Source organism: Pezoporus occidentalis, unplaced genomic scaffold (assembly GCF_034315485.1).
Source record: "Pezoporus occidentalis ecotype Australia unplaced genomic scaffold, CSIRO_AGI_Poc_V1 ctg83, whole genome shotgun sequence".
Lineage (NCBI taxonomy): Eukaryota > Metazoa > Chordata > Aves > Psittaciformes > Psittacidae > Pezoporus > Pezoporus occidentalis.
This window is the reverse complement of record NW_026916192.1, coordinates 4,163,399-4,188,911: the sequence shown is the minus strand read 5'-3', so window position 1 is coordinate 4,188,911 and position 25,513 is coordinate 4,163,399. Positions and strand designations below refer to the sequence as shown.

Sequence of the window (25,513 nt, the reverse complement as noted above, 5' to 3'; positions counted from 1 at the left end):
ACCATGTTTATTTAACAAATCCATGTTCAAAAATCTTGTTTACACTGTGAATCCAATAGCACCTTGCCCATTATGTCACCACCTCTGCAATCAGACCCACACTGGCTGTACGTTCATGGTACCTAAGTAGCTAAAATGTGTACTTTAACATCCTACAACCGGTAGCTCACAGTAAAAAATAGCTGTTTCTTAAGAACTTTCCCATCATCATGAGCTACATACATATATTTACATCTATATCTGTGCATTTATACATGTATATGTACAAGCCATACACTCATTTTCCTTATGAAGGCACACTGAATAAGCCACTGACAATTCATAGAAAATCTGGAATTAACCAAGTTTTGCTGTCATGTTTGTTCTTTGCATTTGTTATTTGTTTGTGTTCTTTTAGTGAGAATTTAAGCACTCCCTGTTCTGCTGCCCGTCTTACAGCTAGCGAGTTTGAATTAAAATGTGCAAAATAAATGAGATCCACAGATTTGCCATCGGCATTTTAAGACAAACTGGCACAAAGCAATCTACAATTTACTTAGGAAGATTAGCACTACCTACTTCTTGTGCGAAGCTTGAATCAAAATGGTTCTCTTCTAGACCCTCTGTCAACTTAATCCAACTGTTGTTTCAATTTTTATCATCTTATGTTGTGGAGCTACAGAATACAACTGTTTTGTATGGCAGAAATTGGAAAACAAAACTAATTCCTTTTTTTATTTTAAAGGCATGCTGGGGCCAAATTTCTTCAAATTGCTGGGAACATTGGGTTCTGGAAGGCTATAGGATTTTAACCATAAGCACCACAAAATGGGAACTGCTGAGTGCCCCCTGAGCAAATCCAGCCAAAGTCTGTAAATCTAACTCAGCAGGTCAGCATTTCTGGAGAGCTCCACATCCTGTTTGGAAATAACAAAAGAAGCGAGAAGCATTTCAAGCAGCTCGGCACCGCTCCATGGCAGAGCACAAACCTGCAGTTTGAGCTCAGCGTGGTGACTTGCGCAAGCCAGAGAACATGATCTGGCTTTTGGTACGCATTACATCTTGCAGAAGGTTTGCTCGTCTTTTCCCCAGATCCTCACATATCATGCCGTTCGCAGATGGCCACCACGAGCAGGTTGATGCTGAGAGCAGCTTGCTGTGCCACAGCACGGGCATGATCAGAGGCACTCAGCAAAAGCACTGTCCTGCAGGAGTGCCTGAATTCGAACAGATCTAATCAGCAGTTCAGACAGGCCTGCCTTCTCCACCTGGCCAGAAGTGTTTATAGACAAAAACAATATGCTAGCATTTCTCTGACATTCATGCTAATAAACTGTGGAAGGAAATCAGCATTAGGAAGCAAAACAACATGTAATTGCCATAGACAAGTATTGCAAAACAGCCAATTTGTCTATGATTCAAATGAAAAATCACTATTACCCTGCCTTGACTTGCTGTCTTCTGTATCAGAACCTGTTATTAATCATATTCCCAGTCCAGCCCCTAGAAATAGTACAGTTTAATACTCAGCAGGAAGTGGGCATATTGACATAATAACCAAAGTGTATATATATTTTTTGGTTGAATAATTGCTTCCTTTCAAGGGAGGAAGGTTATGAAGCCATCGTGAATTCAACTTTGACAAAAAACTCAGTTTTAAATAGATACCAAAACGGGAAGGTCACTCAAGTGGAAAAAGATTATCACTGGATGCAACAGTGTACATTAAATGACAATTAGAGAAGTTTCTTATTAAAACAAAACACAAAAGGCTTTCTTGACACCATACTGTGAGATACTGGCAGGTTTTTATTCTCTATAAGTAAATGCTTCAAGCTCTGACTCATTACACTGGCCATCTTCAGACCTCTAAATAACCTTCAACAACAGTAACAGAAACACTTGAGAATGTCACCTAATCCCAATAAGGTGAATTATTAATTGAGGGAATCATTAGGGTTTTTCCTAATGATCAAAAATCCTCTCTGGAAAAATTATCATGGTCAGTGCTTTTGTACCTGGTTGTCAGGGGCCTCTCAATCCCACTGCTGAAGAATCTTGTTCAACGAGGTAGTTCTTGTTCAGCAGTGGGAGTGGGACGAACTAGAAGACACAACAGCAGTACAGGTGGCCCATTCCTCTAAAGACTTCTGAATTTGGCTGATAAAATGCATCTGCAACCACTTTCTCAGAATAAAACTAAACTGCCTGGAGTTAATAGCCAAGTATGTGGAAGGAAGTGTTCACAGAGAATGAACGAGAGCAAACACATCTTCAATGCATCAGCATTTCTTACACCCATCAGTAGTTTCTTTTCATGCAGCTTTTATTCTCTTGGTTGATACCAATTGTACCTTTCCTGTAGTTTTTTTGTGAAGCAAAGATTTGTGCATTGGTTGCCCCCTGGCTGCTCTTGTTTATAACATGCTGCCATGATTCCAGATTCGTGCTTCTGCTTCTAGTGTTCCTGTTAGAAAAGGTGTGACTTTTTTACAACAGATGATCATCTTCCCCCTGGGGTTCTCCTGCAAAGCAAAAAAAAACCCAGACATGAGGCTAAAGGTTTTGTTTCTGAACAACGGGAAGAGGTCATCCAACCTGACTCCAGTGTACTCAGACTGCACCAGTCCTGGAGGTGCTGTGACTTAAAGGTTTGCCATAATGCACTTGGATGGATTTTTTTTTGCCCAAGATAATTAAAGGAAGAAAGACTGGAAAGATCCTGCCATTTCTGTAGGCAGAAGCACACTGCACCGCTTCCTGAGCTACATGACACTTTTTAAAATAGACAATGCAGAAGGACTTTGTGATTACTGCTATCAAGAAGTAATGAATGCCTGAGAACAGTGTAGCATGAGGAGATTAGCAAAACTGCCAACTGGGTGTGCAGGATCTGACCTTCAGGACACTGGTAATTTAAGAGAGGAAGGCCTGTGTCATAGATGGTGAATATTTCATGCTGAATATGTTCTGGGACCTGTTTTTCTCAATACCTCATTCCAACTGCTGTTTCACAACAAAAGCAAAAGCTACAATGCATTTTTGATGTCCTAATGACGTTGTTTGGTTGATTGATAAGTTAAAGATCAGCCCTATTTGATTATCAGTCTTTTCCATAAGGGTTCAAGCTAGCTCATTTAGAAAGGAGCTGCAGAAGAGTTGCAGTAACTATAGCAAGTGGAGAAGCACAAAGCAACAGGCCTCTCAAGCCCCTTCTGAAACTGAAGAATTAAGCAGGTTACTGCCCCTTCCCAATGCTTTTGATTATCTTTGACATCATGAACTCCACCCTGGCAGCTGTGGTTCCAATGGGTTGTGTCCTATTGGAAAGCACAACTGTTCCCAGTCTATCACTGATGGTGCACCTCATGTCAAAGCTCACATCATGACATGATGCAGCTCATGTCAAAGACCAGCAGTTTTATATCAGGACTTATACAATAGCAGGCCACTGATCATGAGTGAGCATGAAAAGCACATACAGTCTCTTGTATTAGACTTCTTAATGCTTCCCTTTATTCTCACTCTGTTTCCTTCTCACCCAGGGGATAAATTAATATTTTATGAGGATATGTCTGTGCTTCAGGCATAAGGACATACCTACAGAGTAGAACAGTCAAGAGAGGCAAAAAATTCAAAGAACCATGAACACTTGGCTCACTTCTTTTCTAGGACCTGCTGAAGCAAAATCCTGGAGTGTTTGCTTGATTTTAACACCTCAACAACCACCAGAAGAGATCTTTCTCCCAGCAATGTCAGCAGTAGGAGGTAATTGAAGGACATAATACAGCAGTGTTTTCAAGGAAAACTTGTTTTCAGACACCTGCTGAGCACCATTAATACATTCATTCTGGTTAGGCTAACACAGTCAGTCAAGCACGGACTTCCAACAGGGACTGTTCTTCTCACTGACGGGTGCTGAGGATGCTTCTATCATCTTTGAATATAACTCACTAACGAACATTTCTGGTTTGCTTCAGCCCCAGAAAAACAGCACAGGCAATTGACCTGCACAACAAGAAAATAAGGTGGACACTCAAGGTGCCCAATAAAATAAAATAAAATACATTGAAGACATTTCAGCAACTAGCTCTGGATGACCTCACCCAAACTGTGCCAGAGCTCGGTTTTGGTGGAGCTCTGGAATGTGTTTGGACCTATTTTGCAGACTGCATCTGAGCAGCATGCAAGACATTCTTAACCAAAGAAAAGGAGAGGTGGTTACATGTTTCCTGTTGCTCTGAAAACCTTCCAGTTTCTCTTGCATCAGCAGACACCTCAACAATAAAATAGCTTTGTGGCTTTGTCAATTATGTGAGTCCCCTCCTTTGAGGACTTAGGGAACAAGGAGGAGTCCTTGTCCTTGTTGTCTCCCAGTGACATGCCCTATCACCCTAAAGTGACGCTATAGTGTTATCTCCTTACTGCATTAAGACATGGTACTTAAAATGTTAGCCACCAAAACTGAGGACTTTCTGTTATGTTGTTCAGGCTTTTTACTATCAATCTACAATCCTCAAGTACAGCTTTCCAATGGCTTTCAGAATCACAAATACATTGTAAGAAAAACCCCTTTTTCTGTTTTGTAGCATTTAAAGGTAAGCAATTTATCATGTAAAAGTCAAAAGGTAAGCCTTCCTGATGTCTTTTAGACCAATGGAAACATTCCAGACAATAACACTTTTTGTTTCCTGTGCTGATGACGTAGATGTTATGGCAGACTGCAATCTAAGCCACCTGCAGTAACCATTTAATGCTTTAATTTTTTCCATTATATGTAATTTGGGTCTTCTGGACAAGGAAGTAGGGAGCGCATGGATAACCAACATAGCTAAAAGCTTTGCAATTAGCCCGGTACATAGTTCAGTGCAATTAACATTAGAATGAGTTTGGATTTATATTTTTTTTAGCCAGATCCTGAAAGACCAAGCAGTACATCACTTTTAAAACAGTTCAAGCACCATGACAGTCTCAAAATTCCCATTGCAATGGAGAAACTCTTGGAGTTTCTGGAGAAGTAGGTTTCTTTCCACTAACATCAAGGCAATTATAGTTGCCCTGATAGTGTCACAGCAAGTGTGGGGAGAAGAATGAGGACCTTTGTGACCTGCCCATTTGAAACCAAGGTCAATTTATGAGGTTCTTCTCACCCTAAAATCCGTGGGGAATTAGGAAGTTTTACGCAAAAAGTGAAGTAATAAAACAGAGACTTGTTAATCATCTGACCCTCTACCCTGTGCCACACACAAAGATAAAAGTCTTAGAAAGAAAAGAAGTTAATACATGCCAAGGTGGAACATATGGACACATCTGGGCACTCCTACCTGATTTTTCCTTCAAGATGGTTCTGCATCCAGGATGCTGGCTCCTGCTGGCAAGGTAGCAAAACTCCTGATACAGCATGTGGGAAAAATTAGATCCCTAAACAGATCTGTGGATTCTTTTACAGGAGCCCTGTAATTTCTAAACTCACACAGAAATGACAAGACTGTCCTTTTTTCCCTCCTGAGGCTGACCAATCCTGCTAAAAGCAATAAAAGTTATCAGCAAAACTTTCAGAAGCAATGCTAGATACTGTTTAAATATTTTGCAGTATTAATAAGGGAAAAAAAGGAAAAGGCACAAGTTCATGAAATGTCATGGTCCAGTTAAAAATATGAAGCAATGCACAAAGATACAGCACTCACATAGCTCATAACGGAACGTTCTGTGCCCTCATTCTGAGCATAACCTGGGATCCACCTGAGGTTGTATAAAATGCCTTTTTTCCAACTTGCCACAGCATCCCACAGTTATTCTCTTTGTAATACAATTGATTGCTTAGCTGCAGCTGATGCTCTGCTTTTATGTACTGTGCCCCGGCTGCTGCAGCCTTCTCTTTTCCCCACAGAGCATCCTTAATTAAATTACTCTGCATTGTACCCAGACTGCAAAGGGATGGGGAGCTAGATCTAGTGCACAGCTTCAAGAGTTCAAGCAGGAGGAAGCCAGAAACAAAGACTGGTTTGTCTGGACAATGGTGCAATCCCCATGCAGTAAGCATGGGTCCTCCTGTGGGATAGCCTACAACCACAGAGTACACAGGAGACAGAGTAGTTACCAACTAGCAGAACATCAGTCTCAGGAAATGTCTCATAATGGAAAATAAAAATCCTTGGAAAAGACCTTTTCCAGGTTTAGTAAGGACCTGCTGTAAGAAGGCAGCTACTCAGGGTGACTCAGGGTTACCACAAGCAAGTTTAGGTCTGCTAGCTCAGCCCATTTATTGGACTTCTGGATGCAAAGCTGAACTGATTTGCACTGATTCATATTAACTTCTTGAGTAATGCCCAAACACACCTGGGAGGTTCAGTCTTATGACCTAAAACATCCTGCCCCATTCTCTTCCACCTCCAAATTTCCAGTAACTGCTCTTGCAAAAAATAGGACTGTATTGCTTGAATTTTAATAGGAGGCTTCTCAGAGTGGGACAACCCTGTAGATTAAAAGGTTTCTCAATGAAATGAGAATTGAGATAAATGAGCATGAACTCATCAACTTAATCAAAATAATAATTTGGTCATATTGCAATTCAAACAGAAATAACTTCCAGTATCTGAAGCAGTAAATAATTAGAATCATAGCACCTACTTCCCTCAAGTGGCACCTGATTGCATGTGGCATTTCACGACATGGACTCAAGTTGATGCAGAGACTCAAATCCCAATTTATTACAACCAAGCCCTTTTTATCCCCCTGTTCGGTACTTTCCCAACCTGCACATGCATACAATGCTCAATCTCATTGGCCCCTGTAAAACTCTCCAGGTAAATAGTCCAATCACAGTGCTACAGACCCTCTCACAACCCCCACATCCTCCAGCCTTCAACGCCTCAACTCATCGCCCCAGGGCTTGTCAAAGCACCAAGGCCTCAGAGCTCATTCCCAAACTGTTCTTCATGAAAATCTTACCGCCTTCACTCCCCACAATTGCATATCAGGAAAACAGGCCACCCAGGAAGCGGTGGAGTCCCCATCCCGGGAGTTATTTAAAAGACACGTAGACTGGGGACACAATTTAGTGGTAGAATTGGCAGTGCTGGGTTAATGGTTGGACTCAATAGTCTTAATGGTCTTTTCCAAGCTAAGCGATTCTATGACTCTGTGATCTACAGAATATGATGGTTACAAAGGGTGTTCTGAAAAGCAATAAAAGCAATCCTGAGTATTTTTTAAAGAGCAGGGGAGAACAGAGGAGAAATAAATTCATCAGACCTAAGATGAACTTACCACACACATAAAATAAACTTCACAATCTGATCACCACATAAGATTCATCACAATGGAAAAAAATAATTAAGCCAATGCGCATATCAGACTCTGAATCAAGCAATTTTGCTGGGCTCAGCCTAGAATAAAAATGATCTTGTCTGTGTGTGACTAAAGGTTACTGCTCTTACAAATCAAATGGAAAAATGTATTCATCAAAAACATATCTATTAGCTTCACAATAGTAAGCACTCTGTGAATCCAAAGAAGTTTCTTAGGAATAGGTAATGCTGAAGGCTTACCCAGAAACTAGATAGCTGCCAATTTTCAGAAACAATTACTCAATTTGCTAGCAAATATTTCTTCCTGCAGTGCTTTGGAAGAGAGGCTCAATTCTACTCACTCATTCATGTCTGTTTTTGCAGCTCTATATACTTAGGTATTTTTAATTTTCTGGTAACTTCTCTTAATATAATTTTGGAGATTTTATTAAGTATTTCATATAGCAACCCATTGTAAGTCAATCTCCAACATAATGTATTATTATTTTATATACATCTTCAGCTCAAAAGTATTTCAATAAAGCTCTAAAAGCAGTGGCAAAGACAATACACTGTGTTGTGCATCACCATGGCAATGCTTCAGAAAATAGCTTTGATTTGGGGTCAGAAAGACCAAACATTATAATAGATTGAAAGGACAGAGTTCACCTTGGTACAACCTAAAACTATCATGGTCTAACTACCATGTTCTCATTTTTTGAGATGTGCCCAAAACAGCAAGATTCAGGCAAGAAGAATGCCTGTTGATGCTAAAGTGACTCAGACCTTCAGTAAACAGGACACATTCAGAAAGTCTATGAGTAGGGGTAAGGTCCATTTTCCCAGAGCCAGGCTTTTGAAGTTAAACTTCTATATCAAAAGGCAGGATTATATTTCAAAAGAATACATTTTTATGGATCATCTGTTGCTTCATGTATTACTTAGTGCTTCACTTAATCCTCAAATTGTGTAACTGGACTACTTTACGTGATTATAGTAATATCTATCCCTACAGCTAAGTAAACTGAGATAACAGAGGTTAAGCATTTCTCTCAAGACAGTGAAACCTGGATGAGACTTTGATTCATAAACCTGTGTGCTCCCTGTGGACAGCATTGCCCTAAGCCTTGCCATACTGCAAGTGAATAGCTTACATAGATGTATGGAGCTGGCACAACACTCGCACCAGCTTCACGTTGTGTTTCAGCTAGTAGAGCCCTGATCCTGGGGTTGGATAGCTAGATCACCAGGCATAAAAGCAGCTTTGGGTCCTGCCAGCTCAGAAAAGCCTGGTGCAAATGATCCTACATTCACAGTTAACATAACCACATATACCTCATACCTATCTGCTCCTACCAATGTTGATATGTCTTCAATCTGGAATCCAGAATCCCACACTTATACATGGAGAATAGCTTTGGGATTGGATCTTTTGTAGGGCTGCCTGGCCCAACACTCAGTCTCAACAACAAAGCCAACCCTTTATTCTTTAATTTCAATAAGCCCCCCAGCCCCTACATGTGTTATCAGACAACATGGTAAAGTTTTCAGAGGACATTCTTTGAGTGAGTACAATCTCAAATGGAAAACACAATTAAACGGCAAAAGCAAATAGAGTACTGTCACCTAACTGGGGATCAAATTAGGCCCTTCAGTTTGAGAAGTGCTTATGATACATGTTTTCACTCACTATAAATCCATACAGGTTTAGAATTTGTCAGTTTTCCTCATTAGCTGTAACTCAAAATTGGGTGATTCACTGTCTTTACTATGGATCTATAGTGTATCTCAAGAAAGCTGCTTAGCCTTTATTTGCTTCTGCATCTATAAAAGAGGGTTAAAGATTTTACCCATCTTTAAAGAGTGTCTTCAGAATTACAGGTGGAAAGGCTATTATTTATTATATTATTATTATATATTAGTTGCCAGCTGGGCTTAAACCAAGACAATGTTATAGTAAGTGCGGTTATGGGAGAAGGCTGTGAAACGGTTCTTGCTTTGTTTGTGAAAGTCATTTTCCTCCCTTAGAAAATAACATGTTATATTTGAAACTTTTGATGTTCAATTTAAACAAACGGTTTCTTGATCAAGAGCAGTTTTGCACAGTTTGCTTAACATCCATCGCCCTTTCCTGCCAGTCGCACTAGTGAGCTTCTCCACCTGGTGGAATAGAAGAGAGTGACAGCTGTGTCTGGCTGCAGTACAAGAAAGCTGGGCTTTTTCTCTTCAACATTCAAGGTTTGACAGAGAGCAATTACACCATTACCATCACAAATTATTTGTCTGGCTACCTTCCAAATTGAGGGAACCACAGCATAAAAGACTAGTGTATCTTGCAGACCTCTACATTAAGGAATTAATTTAGTCTTGCTGCCAAATTAGCTATGCAATTATATGGTAATACATCATGTCATAGAGGACTGCAAAGTTATTTATATGACTGAAACAACATGATGCACATGTTCAACAAAACAACAAGCAAAACTTCTTAACTAACCTCCTCTACTAAAACACCCACTTTCTTTGCTGTTATCCCTTCTGAGGGCTGAGATTAACTATGCAGCTGAAAACTTAGGGGAGATGTGGGTTTGGGAATTCGGAAGGCTGAATCGCAGAAGCGTTCAGACTGGAAACTGCTCAGGAGAGTGCACTGGAGGGAAGCACCAGAAATCACATCTAGGCTCTGCCCACACTACACCTGGATCACTTACAACAGCCAGGGGCTATGCAGAGAGTCAAGAGGTGACAAGAGTGGGTGAAGAGAACAAGAACACAGCTGCTAAATGACTCAGTGCTGCAGCCAGTACCTGCACAGAACATAGCAACAAAGTGGATGTTTTGGTAGAGGGGGCTAGTTGAGAAGTTTTGTTTCTTGTTTTGTTATTGATTGTTTGGTGTTTTTAAATCACAGATAATTTCTAAAAAGGAAAGTACAAAACCAAACAAACCAGCTGACTGCTGGTGGGGTCAGGCTGGGTGGAAGAAACCCAGAGAATATTTCTTTCTTCTTTCTGCCTCATCTCTTAAGGTAACTTCACCCCTTGATTCAAAGAAACAGTCATCTTTTCAAGTTTAGTGAAATTCCTGCCTTCTCTCCCCATGGCTATTGACTGGTCTCTCTTCATGGGAAGGATCCCACTTCAAAACCTCTTCTGATTCTTCAATGCCATGCCCAGGGCACCAAACATCACTGTGCCCCATCATCAAGTATCTGTTGTTCTGTGCAGACAGACTGGTAATCAAGGAGTCACTGGCACAAATTTCTATCTAGGTAGTCACACAAGTGATTTTTAAGCAGAACTGGCAACTTGCTAAGGTCAGTTTTGTCATTACAAGTGTACACGAGTACAGGCAGCACAGGAAGAAGGGTATAAAAACTGGATGCAGAGGAGGCAGGGAGTCATGATTCAACAGTTGCATCCCACTTATGTGTTCTTTTATAGTTGCTTAAATTAAAACCTGGTAAAGACATGAAGTGAGAAGAATCCTCTGTTTACATTAGTTTAGTGCTGGGATAGTTGCCCTTAGAGAACTAGTGCAAGTTTTCATCACTGCAAGATGAAAATCAAACACAATAGACAAAGGAACAACTGATCTACAAGCAAGACACGGGAGAATTCATCAGTAATATTTAACTTCAGCTTGAGGGTGATTCAGATCCGGAATACATAAAAGAGAGATGTCAAGTCAGAAAAAAAAAAAAAATTACATTAAAATAATCACTGGTTCTTCCAAAAGCTTACAGTGTTTCTCAGCAATTAATTCCTTTGTAAGTTTATAAAAAAAAAAGAAAAAAAAATCAAGCTTTAACGTGATAAGAATTACTTTCAGCAGTGTGTAATTTTAAGAGTACTTCCCAGGCTACATTCTCATCCAGATGCCTCAAATGAAACAGGAAGCTTCTCACTCATTCACGTCAGCTCTGGAAAACAATGATTTATTTCATGCTCTGCAGGACTATGACTTCTTCATGGAAAAGCTAGGACCTGATACAAGCTCTGCTGTGAAGACAGATGTAGGAGCAGAATACTTGTTTTCTCCTGCAAGATATTTTAGGCACACCGAATATCAGTAGTAAACTGCTTCTTCACCTTACTTATTCCATTATAAATGAGTGGCTATTTGTCTGGTTTCTGACAGTATGGGAATGCTGACAAATCCACTAAATCAAACATTTCTATCTAAGGCCAAAAGGGAAAGAAAGAAAAACCTTATTAGATCCTTGAAAACAAATGTCAGGGCATGCAGTCATGTAAGGTTTGGTTATTTCCAGTTAAAGCTGTTGGGCTGGTTCACAGATTTTGCTAACTGCCCTCAGCACTCAGATTACCAGCTCTCTCTGTTCCTTGGTCTATTGAATGTTAAAACCCCAGAGATTTTGCAAAACTTAAGTTCTAACATCAAATATCAGAAAATGCCATTTTAATCACGATAGAACTGATGAAACAAAAACAAAATTTAAAATCAACAGATGTCAAGCTATGTTAAGTGAGCATCTGCTCATTTTGAACATTAATACAATTCCAAAAATGCTCATTCCATAATTATTATTTTTTTAAGGGAAAAAAGAGAAAAAGTTAGGTTAAAACTAACAGCCAGATGCACCCACCTCAGCCTGCTACTTTGCATTCAGTTAACAAAGCAGCTGGAAAGCCCATCTAAATGCATGGTAAAGCAGATTTCCTTCTGCTTTGCATCCCCTGAGCAGTCCAAAGCAGATAGGGTTTTTTTTTTAATTTTGAAACTGTTCAATTAACTTAAAATACCCTGCTCATTCCTATGTGAAGTCCTTTCTGTTCTAGGAGACTGGCTTTTTGTATTCAACTCACTGTACTTAAATAATGCAGCTAAAGATCAGCTTATAACAGATGAACCACTACTAGGTCATTAGCAACTGTATCTCCTAAAGTTTGCATTGAACTCCAAATTGGTTCATTCAAACATAATTAATCATAAAGGAAATTGGTGTGTTTCTCCCTCACCTTCCAGGCCTGGTGGTAACACAAGTGTGCATGTGTTAAGCCAGGACCTCAACAGAAAAAACACAGTGTGAAAGTGTCAGCTGCCTTCCACAGGAGTCTGAGCCAAAGGCCTGAAGGTACAGTCAGGATTCTGAGGCTCAGTCACTACCACATAATTAGTCTTTCATTAAAGTTCAGCATCTGCGTATTGAATTAATTCTCTGAAGCAGGTTGCCAGCAAGAAACTACCCCACATCCCCACTTTGAAACAGCAGGGTGAGAGCAACTCAGCATGATAAACAGCCCAGAGTTCACATTATAAAGCCAACTTGGTTTTTCTTAAATAACAATCAAATTTCATATGAATGAGGAAGCAACTAAGTTCAAAATATAACAGTGGACAAATCTTGTTTCTCTTTTTACAGACCCCCAAATACTGCTATAAAGTACCTGCTCACCAATTCTTTTTATATTATATGCTTTAGGAAATGCGCAAAAAGTCACCAGATTCTTCTGAGGGTCAATGAAACATCTGCCTGAGAGCACACAGTAGTCTTATAGTATGGTTTAAGAAAGAAAGTGAAGAAGAAACCAGAAGACAGATGTGTTAAACAGACTTCCTCCCACAGTCACTCAAAAAAAAACCAGTAGTCATGATCTTCAACAAATTTACAGGAAGTTCAATATCTTCCCTGTTGGACATTCTTTTACCCTCTGTCCTGGGTTCAGCTTTAGCAGTCATTTTTCTCTTTCCCAGTAGCTGGTGCAGTGCTGTGTTTTTTACTTTAGCCTGAGAGCAACACTGATAACACGCTGATGTTTTTAGTTGTTGCTAAGTAATGGTTATTCCAATCAAGGACTTTTCAGTCTCATGCTCTGCCAGTGAGGAGGAGCACAAGAAGCCAGGTGGAAGCAGAGACAGGACACATAACCCAAACTAGCCAAAGAGGTATTCCATAACACAGCACATCATGCCCAGCATAGAAACTGGGGGGAGTTACCCAGAAGGCCCAAATCACTGCTCGGGTCAGGCTGGGTATCAGTCAGCAGGTGGTGAGCAGTTGTATTGTGCATCACTTGTGTTTATTCTTTTCCTTTTCCCCTTTTAGTTTTATATTCTCTTCCCTTGTTATTTCCCTTATTATTATTATTGGTGGTAGCAGCAGTGGTTTGTGTTATACCTTAGTTACTGGACTGTTCTTATCTCAGCCCGTGGAATTTCTATTCTTTAGCTTCTCCTCCCCATCCCTCTGGGTGCAGAGGGTTGGAGGGAAGAAGAGGGGAAGTGAGCAAGCAGCTGAGTGGCTCTGAGTTACCGGCTGAGCTTAAACCACGACACCCTCCTAATATACAAATGCTCCAATTGCAATATAAGGTTGGCACCTTGTAGTCTACAGCAGGAAACCACAAGCTGGACAATGTGGGATTTTTTTAATTATCAGTAAGTATTTTTCCTAATAACAAAGGTTCCTTCCTTCATTTGGAGCACTGCTAACTACAAAAATAAAAGCATGCAACACAGGTGCTAACTTGTGAGCACATCTGGTGGCTGCCTCAGAAATGCAGTTCAGATGTTGATAACGAGTAAAAAATAACATGGGTTATGAGGGAAATTATTTCAAATTTTATCTTCAGTCAGTGCCACGTAGAATAATCAGGAGATTATTTTTAAGCATTTTTTTGTAAGCTCCAGGGACTTATGCAAGAGCTCCTATTGTTAACCTAGATGGAAACCATTCTTCTCGCTAGCATTTTACATCATTAACAAAAAAAAAATCTATTGCTGAGCATGAATATACAGCTTAGAATTTCAATTTGATTGTTATTGTCCACTGAAGTACATCCTGTGAACTGATTATGACCTCGTTCCTTAAATAAAGATCTGAAAGGTCCCGAGGTTTTTTTAAGCATCTCTCGCAGCACACGCTGAGTTTGCCACAGGGTCAATTGCCCTGTCTGGCAACAACCCGTACTTAGGCAATGGTAATGTGTGCTCCCAGGGTTGCAGTTTTATATCTGTTCCGTTGTAAAAGGGAAACTTCTGAACCGAGTGAATTCTTGGCTCAGCTCCAGCCTGGTGGCAGTGTTCAATGCAGAACAGGTCAAACAAGCAGGCAGGGGATGCTGCCTGCATGGCTGGGTGCACAGACAGAAGTTGGGCATAGCCAAAGCTGCACCTCTGCAGTGACAGTCCTGATGCCTAGGGAGAACATCCTATTCCAAGGGAAACAGATGTTAAGAGGATTGGGTGTCATAAACTCACGACTATTTCTTTCCAATCTCACATGTGTAAAGTTGCTTACAGGTGACTCAGAAAACGTATTAGGTAAGTTATTGATCTGGGGTCTATCAGCTCCTTAAAATCAGTGTCTGCCAATGGTGTGTGAGAAAGTCTATTCAGGCATCACAGCTGGATGATGCTGTCTCAAGGGATAAAAGACAGCTGAGCCGGTTCATAATTAACATTCCCAGTTTCTATTAATTTCGACATAGTCAGCACTGATGATGATATTGCACTGGAACAACAGTGACCCACTTCAAAATGACACCAACAAGGCATCTTTCAGATCTTGTTGAATTAATCATTTACATTTCCTGCTAAACACTATTTCCTGGCAGCCTGTAACAAGATTCTCAGATCGATTCTGCCCCCTGTTCCCACCACACAGGCTGGTTTGCTCCCTGTTTGTTCCCTTTTGGTTTATATGCCAGTTTGTTATTCTAGGGTATCTGTGAGTGCTGAACACTCTGGTTTGTTACTCCAGTGCCATCGCCTCAACTTCAAAAAGCACCAAAGAGTTTATCTTTTCTTTTCCTCCTAAATTCCTGACTTTATGCTGATAACAAAAAGGAAGGAAATGATCTGAACTAAGCCCGAGCTCTTTTTGTTCACTGAGAATTAAATACAAATATTAAATACTGTCTTAGGAAAGAGTGCAGTGTGCATCAATACAGTTCCTCCACACATAAAATAAAAATAGAGCAGAATTATAAATGTTCATATAACTTCCATCTAAAAAGTGTTCACCTGTCACAAGTACTTATAAACACTTCACCTCTAACAAAAACAGTATTAAACATCTACGTGCACCGTTGTCTCAGTGTGTGAACTGCTTCACGCTAGCTTTTAGGATCAATTATTTTGTAATAAATCAAAAAAGGTGTTCATTTTTCTTTCATTTTTTAAATAGCTTTTAATGCTATTCCCATGGAAACTGCTTACAACCACTTGTCTAATGGTTGTGGGTTCAAGCATTATCCAGGTACAACTCCAAATCCCATAGGCTGCACCAAAAACCTGAATTCAAAAAGGACTGTTACCAGCAATTGATAAACACTGGTATTCATTTACTCTATGAGTCAGCATGAAACAGAGCTGCTTAACGTAGTAAGTGTTTAGCAGACAATGTATATTGTTAAATCTTTCTATCCAATGCAATTACTTTGCCTGCACTACTGTGAGACACAGATGAAGGCTTTCTAGTCATAGGCAAAATTAGGTTTTGTAACCACAAAGATGAGAAATAGTTTATTTTCAAACCAGAAAATTTCAGGTTCACTTTGGCAGCAGAGTAGCTTCCCCAAAACCATAGTCTCTTGGTTATCTATCCGTGATGCACGTTGCATTCATTAAAAATCTGATACTTCACAAACAACTGAGAACAAAGCAGGTGCTGCTTGTTTCTGATTGTTAGCAAAGCCGTCAAGATTCTCAGGGGTTCAATACATCTGACCCCCAATTAGAAGCAAAATGGTCTACCAATTTATTATTTTTCTTAATTATCTCTTTCTAGAAGGCAGGAGGCCTATTAGTATGTGGGGGATGATGTACCATGGAAGCCACTGAGGGTTTCGATAGGCCTGAATCTGCTGTTACAGCAGACTGATAATTAAGGCTCAGATCACTCTTTGATTTATGGCGGTTTTATACTACTGCAACACTATTCACTTCACTGAATTCATAGTGTTATCAGGTTGAGTTTCTTTAGGAGTTTCTGTAATCAGGTTATTTTTTAAAGCTCATCCAGGCTTCTGGAATAAGAGGATCTATTCATAGACAGCTTTTCATCTAACCTTCCCCTTTCTTCACAGTTTGTTGTTGTTGTTGTTTGTTTCTTTTTTCCTTTGAATGCTTAAAAACCTTTGTACAACATCAAAGATCTTTACTGTTTTCTGTTTTTCAGTTCTGCTTTCCAATGCCCCATTTAGATTCACATTGCTAGATCTCCTTCTCTCCCATTTTACAAACTCTGTGTTTACAACAGTGTAACTAAGAATTGCCTCAGTAAGCTCAAATGAGAAGTAGTCTGTAATAAACAGATAAACTTGCTAAACCCATGAATAATAAGTGAATTCTCACGTACTATCCCATAGGATAGCAAATAATGAGGAATGTCTTATACATTATTAATAAGAAATAATGAATAATTGGAAGTAATACAGCAGAATGGCTTTCCTCCTTCTTTCCCTAGGGCTGAGGATACCTTCTTAGCCCTCCACCCTCTAGACTTGATACCGTACCAGGTCATATAGGGTGGTTCTTCCAAGTGTATTTTGGCAACTGGCTGCACATCAGAGAACAAGTAAAGAACTTTCTGCAACAGTAAAAAAACATTCAGCAATTTAATTTATATCTCCATATTCTCAGCAGATATGCTTACACTTGGCAGCAGCTCCAAGAGTTATTAGAAGTCAGATAGCCACATTTGCATGGCATTTGGCCTGAAATAATACAGCTGTTTTCTCAGCAGAGCTCATTAGTTCAGCACATAACAGTTAACATGACTTCTGGTTATCCTGAAGCCCTAGAAGCTTGGACTTCTCTCAGTAAAATGTGCTGTAGGCCTTCTCAATGGAAAAAATCTCACTGTTTTCTGTGCCTGTGGTGGTTTAAACCCAACCACACAGCTCATTCACTCACACCCCCCCTTCTTTCCCTCACCCTGCTCCTGGAGGGATGGGGAGGAGAATCAAAAGAATGCAACTCCCACGGGCTGAGATAAGAACAGCCCAGTAACTAAGGTATAACACACATCACTACTGCTACCACCAGTAATAATAATGATAAGGGAAATAACAAGGGAAGAGAATACAAGACCTCACCACCTGCCGACCGATAAAACTCCCTTCACCCTGCCCAACCGAGTACCGACCGATACCTAGTCCAACCCCGCAGTGCCCTAGCCCTTCCGGGTAACTCTCAGTTACATCCTGGGCGTGACACGCTGTGGTATGGAATACCTCTTTGGTCAGTTTGGGTCAGGTGTCCTGTCTCTTCTTTCTCCTGGCTTCCCCTCCTCCCTGGCAGAGCGTGAGACTCACAAAGTCCTTGGTCAGACCAAACATTTGAGTGTTATCAGCTCTGCTCCCAGGCCAAAAGTCAAAACACAGCACTGCACCAGCTACTAAGAAGGAGAAAAAAATGACTGCTACTGCTAAACTCAGGACAGTACCCACACAGCATGAGGTGCAGGATGCTTTTTTCCTAATGAGAACTAGGGAGTGATGAATGAGGACTGGCTGGTGACTGTTACGTTTCCCTAACAGAACTCAGTGGCCAACAAAACCTACACCCTCTTTGTTCCAGGGCAGCTGGCTGCATGACTACTATTGAATTAACCACTTTGCAATAGCAAGATTTCAGACATGGTTTAAACCAAACAATAAGTCATAACTGCATTGCACAAGCCAGCTCCCAAAACCAGCCCAGCTGTGAAAAGTCAGCAGTGCCATCCATTGACTAAACTTTGTAAGGCATGTGCTTGGCAGGGGAGAAATATCTATCGGTGAACAAGCAACATCCCTCAGTGCTGCCTTCTTGCTATTTCAGACAATTTCCCAAAGAAAACCTGTATGGACTCTGGTCCCAGACAAGTTCTTACAATGCCTGCTCTCAAGCAACAGCTGCCAGATACGTCAAAAGACTTTACTCATGCAGACAGAACACCTGCCATTACACTTGCTGACTCATGATGGACGGATGCTTCTGCCAGCTAACTAGTGTCACAAGAAGAACATGACAAGTCACAGGGTGACCACACACCCAGAGGCAAAGAACAGGCTCTTTTCTCCTATTGAGATCGTGTAACAAGCACCACCATAATGCAACATCAGAACCAGGTAAGGTCATAAAGCTGACAGCGCTTTACAAAATGACCATTTATAGTGGTCCTACTTTACCAAATCACACTCAAAAATATGACATAAATATTTTATTATTGATAGATTAGGTGCTTTAAATGAATATTCCCCATTAGGGATTGTTAGAAAGGTCAGCAGACCAAAAGGCTGCTTGTAACTGTGGTCTGTAATCTACAATGCTCTCTAGTTATGAGCTCATATTATAAGCTACTCAGATCTATTAAATGATTTTACCAACACAACTAATATCATTATTATTTAAGGTTTGATCATTCAAGATAGTTACAATTTTGGGTGTATCTCAAGTTCTGGCTGAAAAAAAAAGAAAGAGCAGAAGACACCAAGTGAAGGCAAGCTCTCCTCCTGCATCTGCTCCTCTTCTGGTCTCAGGAAACTTATTGATGCAATTCTTCTGATGCAAGAACAGAGACAAGGCACCAGCATGGGGACCTACCCTTCAGCAAAAGGCTCACTTGTTGCATTGCTCCTGAGTGGTGGCTCTGTAGAGCAGGCAGGAGGTAAGGATAACTTTATCCCCTTTAGCCATGCTCTGAAGGAAGTTCCCAGAAGGTTTTCTTCCTTACGCCCAGTCACATCAGAACGTCTTTGTCAAACTAAAGGTTTATAATCAAAAGCTTCAAGGTAAACTCACTTGCACATATTGAGTATAGACTGGGTGCGTCACTCACTTTAGAAGGACATGTCCCAGCACAGCAGCATAACCACCCAAAAGATGTGGGAACAATTTCCAGTAACCTCACACAAATAGGGGCTAATGACTGTGTTTAGAAATTCACATCGGCCTTTTCTGAGTACGCTGCAGACTGAATATTGCATTGCACTGAGCTGTTTGGCCAGAATCTCATTATGGCATTATGCAGTGAGAGGTAGAAAAGAGGGAATCTGGCCTTGGCTGTTACTTGTTCCGTCTAAATTGGCTTACAATTTGTTTTATTGCAATATTGGTAGGGAGCAAAGGGCAGAAAAAGCTGCACTTGAGAATCTGAGTCATAGGCCTCTACAGCAGAATGTTATCAACTATTTACATGGCTTTTAAGCCTGAAGGGGAAGAGGACAACTGGCTTTTGTATTTGAGAAAACAATTTGAGATTGCTGAACGTTTAGGAAAACAAACATAAAACATGTCTCTTGCTTAATTTTTCCTAAGTTCTCATGAAGCGAATTATGATCAGCACATTATTCAGTAGTGAGTCAACTCAAAAAACAAATCTAAAGGAGTCTATGCAGATTTGAAGGGCTATGGGAATCAGAAGAGGTGTAAAACAGCTTGAAGAGGCAAAGCTTTTAAATTTGTCCCCATAATTTTTGACTTCACAAAAAAAAAAACCTTTACCTATTTTAACAGTGGCAGATATTAAAAAGAATTCACAAAACAGCATCATTTTGTATCCCTCTCTGTGTTAGATTCATCATCACAAGGCATTGCACTTCTGCTGGGCTAGCTGAGTTCATCTGGTTTAAAAGTTTGATAGCTTTCTTCCAGAGGTATGCGTCTAAAGCAGACACCTTTCCTCAGAGTGGGCTGCACTGAATGATAAATTAAATAGCCATCTGAAATCTTATCTAAATGCCAGACCCCAGGTACCTGAATGAATTGTTTGCACTTTACTGCAAAACAAATATCAACCTAAGGGTAGAAGATGGTAAATGCTTCACAGACACAAGGAATGGAAACTTTGCTAGATGCTCAAAAAGGTGACTTAAATGGTAAAGCCTGGCTGTCAAACTGTGAGTAGGTATGTGACAACATGTTTCAAGAAACTAACAGTGGGTACAGAAACTATTGCTGCTTCAAATGTAACCCAGGTTAACAGTTCCTGAAAGGTGAGAACAGCCAGTGACTTCCATGAAGTCAGTTGTGTGTCCTCAGTGCAGCCGTATCATGCAGAGACAGAGCAAAAGAGGGCAAGAGCTGTTTGAACATGGAAGCCGAGTTACCCTCCATGTTAGGGTGAAACGCATTAGTGGGTGCCAGGGAAGCTGTTTCTGCTGCCACTCCCTTTAGTTTGTCTGTTCTGTGAAAAAATCAGCTTCTTGCTTTGCTACCTTCTTGCTTTTCCCACAGCTAGCAGGAGTCATCAGACGGGATTTTCACTCACACATGTCCAAATGGCTGTATATCACACCATCCAAATGAAAAGACATCTCATCAGACTACTGGAGAGGACTCTTGTGGAGAGTAGAATTAATGCTGCTGATTTGTTGTGTCAACTAAGGCACCAATATCCTGAAAAACTATGCTTCCTCCATGAGGAAGAGTGGGACCTTCACTGCTCAACAGCAACAGTCTGCTCGCACATGTGCATGCCAAGGATGGGCACATGAAATCAGCAGCAGATCACATAAATACAAGCAATATGGACGTTTTCACTTTTTTTTCTCTCTCTTTTTATTTTACAACCCTTTTTTCTCAACAAGAACAGGGAGTCAAAGAGCAAGATCTGCTTAGCAATTGAAATTCATCCTTGTGCAGAGGCTCCCACGAGCCATCACACAAATTGAAACATTAGCTTTCGGAAGGATTGGGGCTGAAGCCACAGTGAATGAAAGTTCCCACATACCTCCAGGGCCCTGAAATGAAACAGGGCCACACAGCCCCATTTTCCAAGGATTTGCAGGTAAATAAATCAACTAATTCCTCCTCTGCTGTCTTGTTTGGAGATTTTTCTCACCCTAAATTCCCCTCACAGACAAAAATATCTGGGCTGGCTTCCTTCAGATTTAGCTATCCTAGCAGGGCAGTCGTCTCCCATTGGAATAAAAGATACCAAGTTTTAATGATTTTCCACTGGTTTACCTTGAGGAGGAAGATGTCCCTGAAAGGTTAGTACGTAGTTGAGCATTTGTAACACAGAAATTTCTTACTATGTTTGTAAACCGCCAATGGATTCCTCAAATAATAAACAGTCATTTTGTTGTATTTTGCACAGGTACAAATTTTAATTTCAAGGAAATAAAGATTCCTGATATTGCTTTCCTAATATCATTTTAATTCATAGCCATCAACTACCCACATTATCTTCTTAATTTAAACACCTTCGGAACACAGTGTGAAAAATCCAATGTACTAAAGAATTAGGCCACTTCAAACTTGTTCACATGCCATGCCTTTAATTTGCTATTAAAAAAAAAAAAAAATTAGCTTCTTTTGTGAATGAGGTTCATGATCAGTTCCCAACTTCTCTCATTATATTTATGTACATGGCATTACTAGATTTGTAATAATACTAAACAATATAGCTTCCATCATGCATAAGCAATCAACTCCCACTCTCATATAGGAACCAATTCCTACTTGTTCATTAGAAGGCATTATATCTTGGAACTAGCACATTCACGATCCCTGAATTATTTGAAGATTAAATGATTTGAGAAACGTGGCATGAATTTGCTCTTGTGAAATTTATAAAACTTAGAAGACTTCTAAGATTTGTCATCAAAACATCATTGTAGTTTGACTGAGACGTTATTGAAAGTAGACTGCTACTGATTTACTAATCACTTTTACCCTTGCAAATGTATTTAACTCCTGAACTAGCTCATTGCAGGGTCCCACAACCAGCACTTTGGCTAAACCACAGATTGAACAATTCTGCAACATGGATTTCTAGTTACAGAAATCATGTGCTGTAGCATACTTCAGTTCTGTCACTGTGCCTATAGCGCTGTGAAATCAAGAGAGATTTTGACTTCAAAAAGTCAAATTATGGAAGAGAAAGTATTATATAAGGGGTTTATAATAGATATCTTGATAAAGGGTACCCCCTCTGCTACTTCATTATAAGTGCTCTGATAAAAGCATGACAAACATTTCTGACACGTTTTATGAGAATGGCCATTGTGGAAAAGTCTTCACCTCCCGGGAATCCGAATGCATCTTCTGGTGATATTTTACTTACTGCCTCTTTGGCAATCTATCATCTTGATTCACAGCTTTACTCTTACTGACAATAAACAGTAACTATGCAATAATAACATGAACGACACAAAACCAGAGCAGCACTATCTGGTTGTTGGAAAATCACAAAAGGGAAATAATAGAAAATCTACATAGCAACAGGCTGAGAGAGGAAGACAGGACACAAATGCGGTAGATGAAGTACATTGTCAATCTAAGCCTATTTTCACATAATATATCCCAAAGCCATCTTGATTTGTGAATTTTGGGATTCATGTCTTGACACACTGTGCTCTTGTTTGAGGACTGGTGAACACTCTTTTGAGATCTGTAAATATTTTGTCATTTTGCAGCATGCTTTTTTTCCAGTGTGTTTTATATTTAGCAGAGATACCAAAACATTTTAATACAAGTGCCTGTAAGAAAATGAATGACAGAGAAATAAGTACACTTATATGAGATAAACTATTAAAGTGTTACTTGAAAATTAACATATTATAAAGATTTATATTCTAATTATCAAAGATAAATAGGACAATATGAGGTAATTTTAGAAAAATTAAAATTACTAGTCAGTCCTGCTTGCTAACAACAACAATCATCTCTATTGACATGAAAGATAAATGCACTGTATGAATGTAAGAGAGAAAATCAGTAACCAAAAAGTTAATTTCTCCTTCACATTCAACTGCTTTGCACCCACTCTGGTGGGCACAGGGTTATGTCCTCCCATGGGATCCAGTAAGAACAAGTTACTAGTTACAGCTAGTAAATACGAGTTCAAGGCAGTTCTTTGTTAGGCCTAAAGTCTTGTTCTCCCACTTGTGCCACAAATTAAGTTAGCATATGTAGTGCCCATCTACAAGAATAGATGGAATGAAGATTCAGGGAACTGTAAGCCTGTCAGCCTGGTCTCAGAGCCAGGAAAGGTTATGGAGCAGATTCAATTGAGTGCCATCAAGTAGCACGTACAGGACAATGAGATCAGGCCCAGTCAATGTGGGTTTATGAAAGGCAGGTTCTGCTTGACTAACTTGGTCTCCTTCTGTGACAAGGTGACCCACTGAGTGAGGGTAAGGCTGTGGATGTTGTCTACCTAGACTTTAGTAAAGCCCCTTTGGCACTGTTTCCCACAGCATTCTCCTGGAGAAACTGGATGCTCATGGCCTGGACTGTTCACTGCAGTACTGTTCACTAGCTGGATGGCCAGGTCCAAAGAGTGGTGGTGAAAGGAGTTAAATCCAGTTCCCAATTTGGGGAACACAAGTGGTGTTCCCCATGTCTCAGTGTTGGGGCGAGTTCTGCTTATTATCTTTATCAATGATCTGGATGAGGGAATTGAGGGTACCCTCAGTACATTTGCAGATGACAGTAACTTGGTTGAGAGTGTTGATCTGCTTCAGGGTAGGAAGGCTCTACAGAGGGCTCTGGACAAGCTGGATTGATGGGGTGAGGCCAATGTTATGAGGCTCTCCCTGCACTTGCGAACTATCTCCACATTAAGGCATCTTAAGCCCAGGTGTTTGCTTGGTTTTCAATGAGCTTACATCATTTGATGTTTATGGCATTGTTCCTTCTTGCTTCTAGCAAAATCTCCCACTGAGACTTTGGAGACAGCAGCCAGACACATAAAACTGCCAACCATAATGCTTTTATGCCTCATTAAATGAACTCCTAATCTTTTCTGCATTTGCCCAGGCTTTCTAGACAGCCAGCAGCAGCATAACACATATGTCACAGGAGAGCAGTTATGCGTTCTCTACCATGCAGTGGCTCTAATGGGTCTGCCAAACACAGGGAAGTGTCCAGTGCCTGTGTGCAGAGCCCAGTGGTGGTTCATGTCAGCAGAACTCAACTCACGTTTCCCTTACTGAGACCAAAATTAACTCCTGGGATTTTCCTATAATTCATTAAAAAATGATGACAAAATTGGAGTGTGCTATGATTAGAGCATTGCCACATTAGTATCATCTGCCTGCTCAGGTGGTGCTGGTGTATAAATTGTCACTGAAAACACATCAGCAAATTGCTTTGGAACAGTAATAAACATAAATACATGAATATGAGTATGTGAAATTGTGTTCCAAGGAACTACAAAGCACTCAGAGAGAGACTGGATTTATGAAGCAAGAACTAAAGGAAATGTAAAACCCTACAACTGGCAGTGCTGTTTATTATGCCCAGAACAGACTCTATTTTAATGCATGCAAAGCTCTCCCTCTCTTCCTCCAATACACTCCCTGAAACCCATCTGTTCCATGGCACATTGCACTTAACAAGAGCCACCCACCATGCCATTTCAGCATTGTTTATTCAGTGTTGTCCTGTGAAGTTCCAGCTTGTGCTCCTAAACTGCAAGCTCTTCCAGAGGGAAAACCTATTTATCTGACACAGCGCTCCTATTGTACTCAGCCCTGTATGCTTACATCCCTGCAAAAACAACATGCCTGAAGAGGAAAGGCTTAGACACCAGGAAAAGAGAAGTAATTTACTCCTGGAGCTCAGCATTCAGATGCATTGTTTCAGTACATTAGTGTAGTTTTTATCCTCCCCACCCCAGTGAGCAGCCTTGTCTGTGATGGCAAGAAGCCACCATTCCAGAAAACTGCAACCACTGCAGTTATGAAATGTTGGCATTGTGCAGGACGAGGAAGAGTGGCCATGAACTAAACCATGAGGAGTTTCACATCAACATGAGGAAGAACTTCTTTACGCTGAGGGTGGCAGAGCACTGAACAGGCTGCCCAAGGGGTTCTGGAGTCTCCCTCTCTGGAGCCATCCCAAGCCCGCCTGGACATGTTCCTGTGTCACCTGCTCTAGGTGGCCCTGCCTTGGCAGGGAGTTGGACTGAATGATCTTCAGAGGTCCCTTCCAGCACCAATGACTCTGTGAACCATAGGTATTAACACAGTGCAGGTCAGTCTTCCTCTCAAGGAACAAGTGACAAGCTGAAGGGGAATGGCCTCAGGTTGTGCCAGGGGAAGTTTAGATTGAATATTATGACAAATTTCATCAGCAAAAGGGTTGTCAAGCACTGGAGTCCCCATCCCTGGAGGTATTTTACAGACATTCTGATGTGGCACTTGGGGACATGGTTTAGTGATGGAGTTGGCAATGCTGGGTTAACGGTTGGACTCAATGATCTTAAAGATCTTTTCCAACCTACACAATTCTATGATTCTGTGTTCAGTAGCATTAACATTGAATAGCTGGAACACTGCAGA

The 25,513-nt window shown here is 40.5% G+C and overlaps 1 long non-coding RNA gene across 2 annotated transcripts; it reads right to left on the bottom strand.

Annotated features, from left to right (window-relative positions):
* Nucleotides 1–2,191: 2,191 nt before the first annotated feature.
* Nucleotides 2,192–25,157, bottom strand: LOC134156196 (uncharacterized). Of its 2 annotated transcripts, none has more exons than XR_009961849.1 (3): nt 24,580–25,157; nt 5,304–5,500; nt 2,192–2,504 (listed from the first exon to the last, which is right to left on the bottom strand). It is a non-coding gene; the product is annotated as an uncharacterized LOC134156196 (long non-coding RNA). The 2 variants fall into 2 exon arrangements; XR_009961850.1 differs by lacking the exon at nt 24,580–25,157 and adding an exon at nt 19,023–19,097.
* Nucleotides 25,158–25,513: the final 356 nt, after the last annotated feature.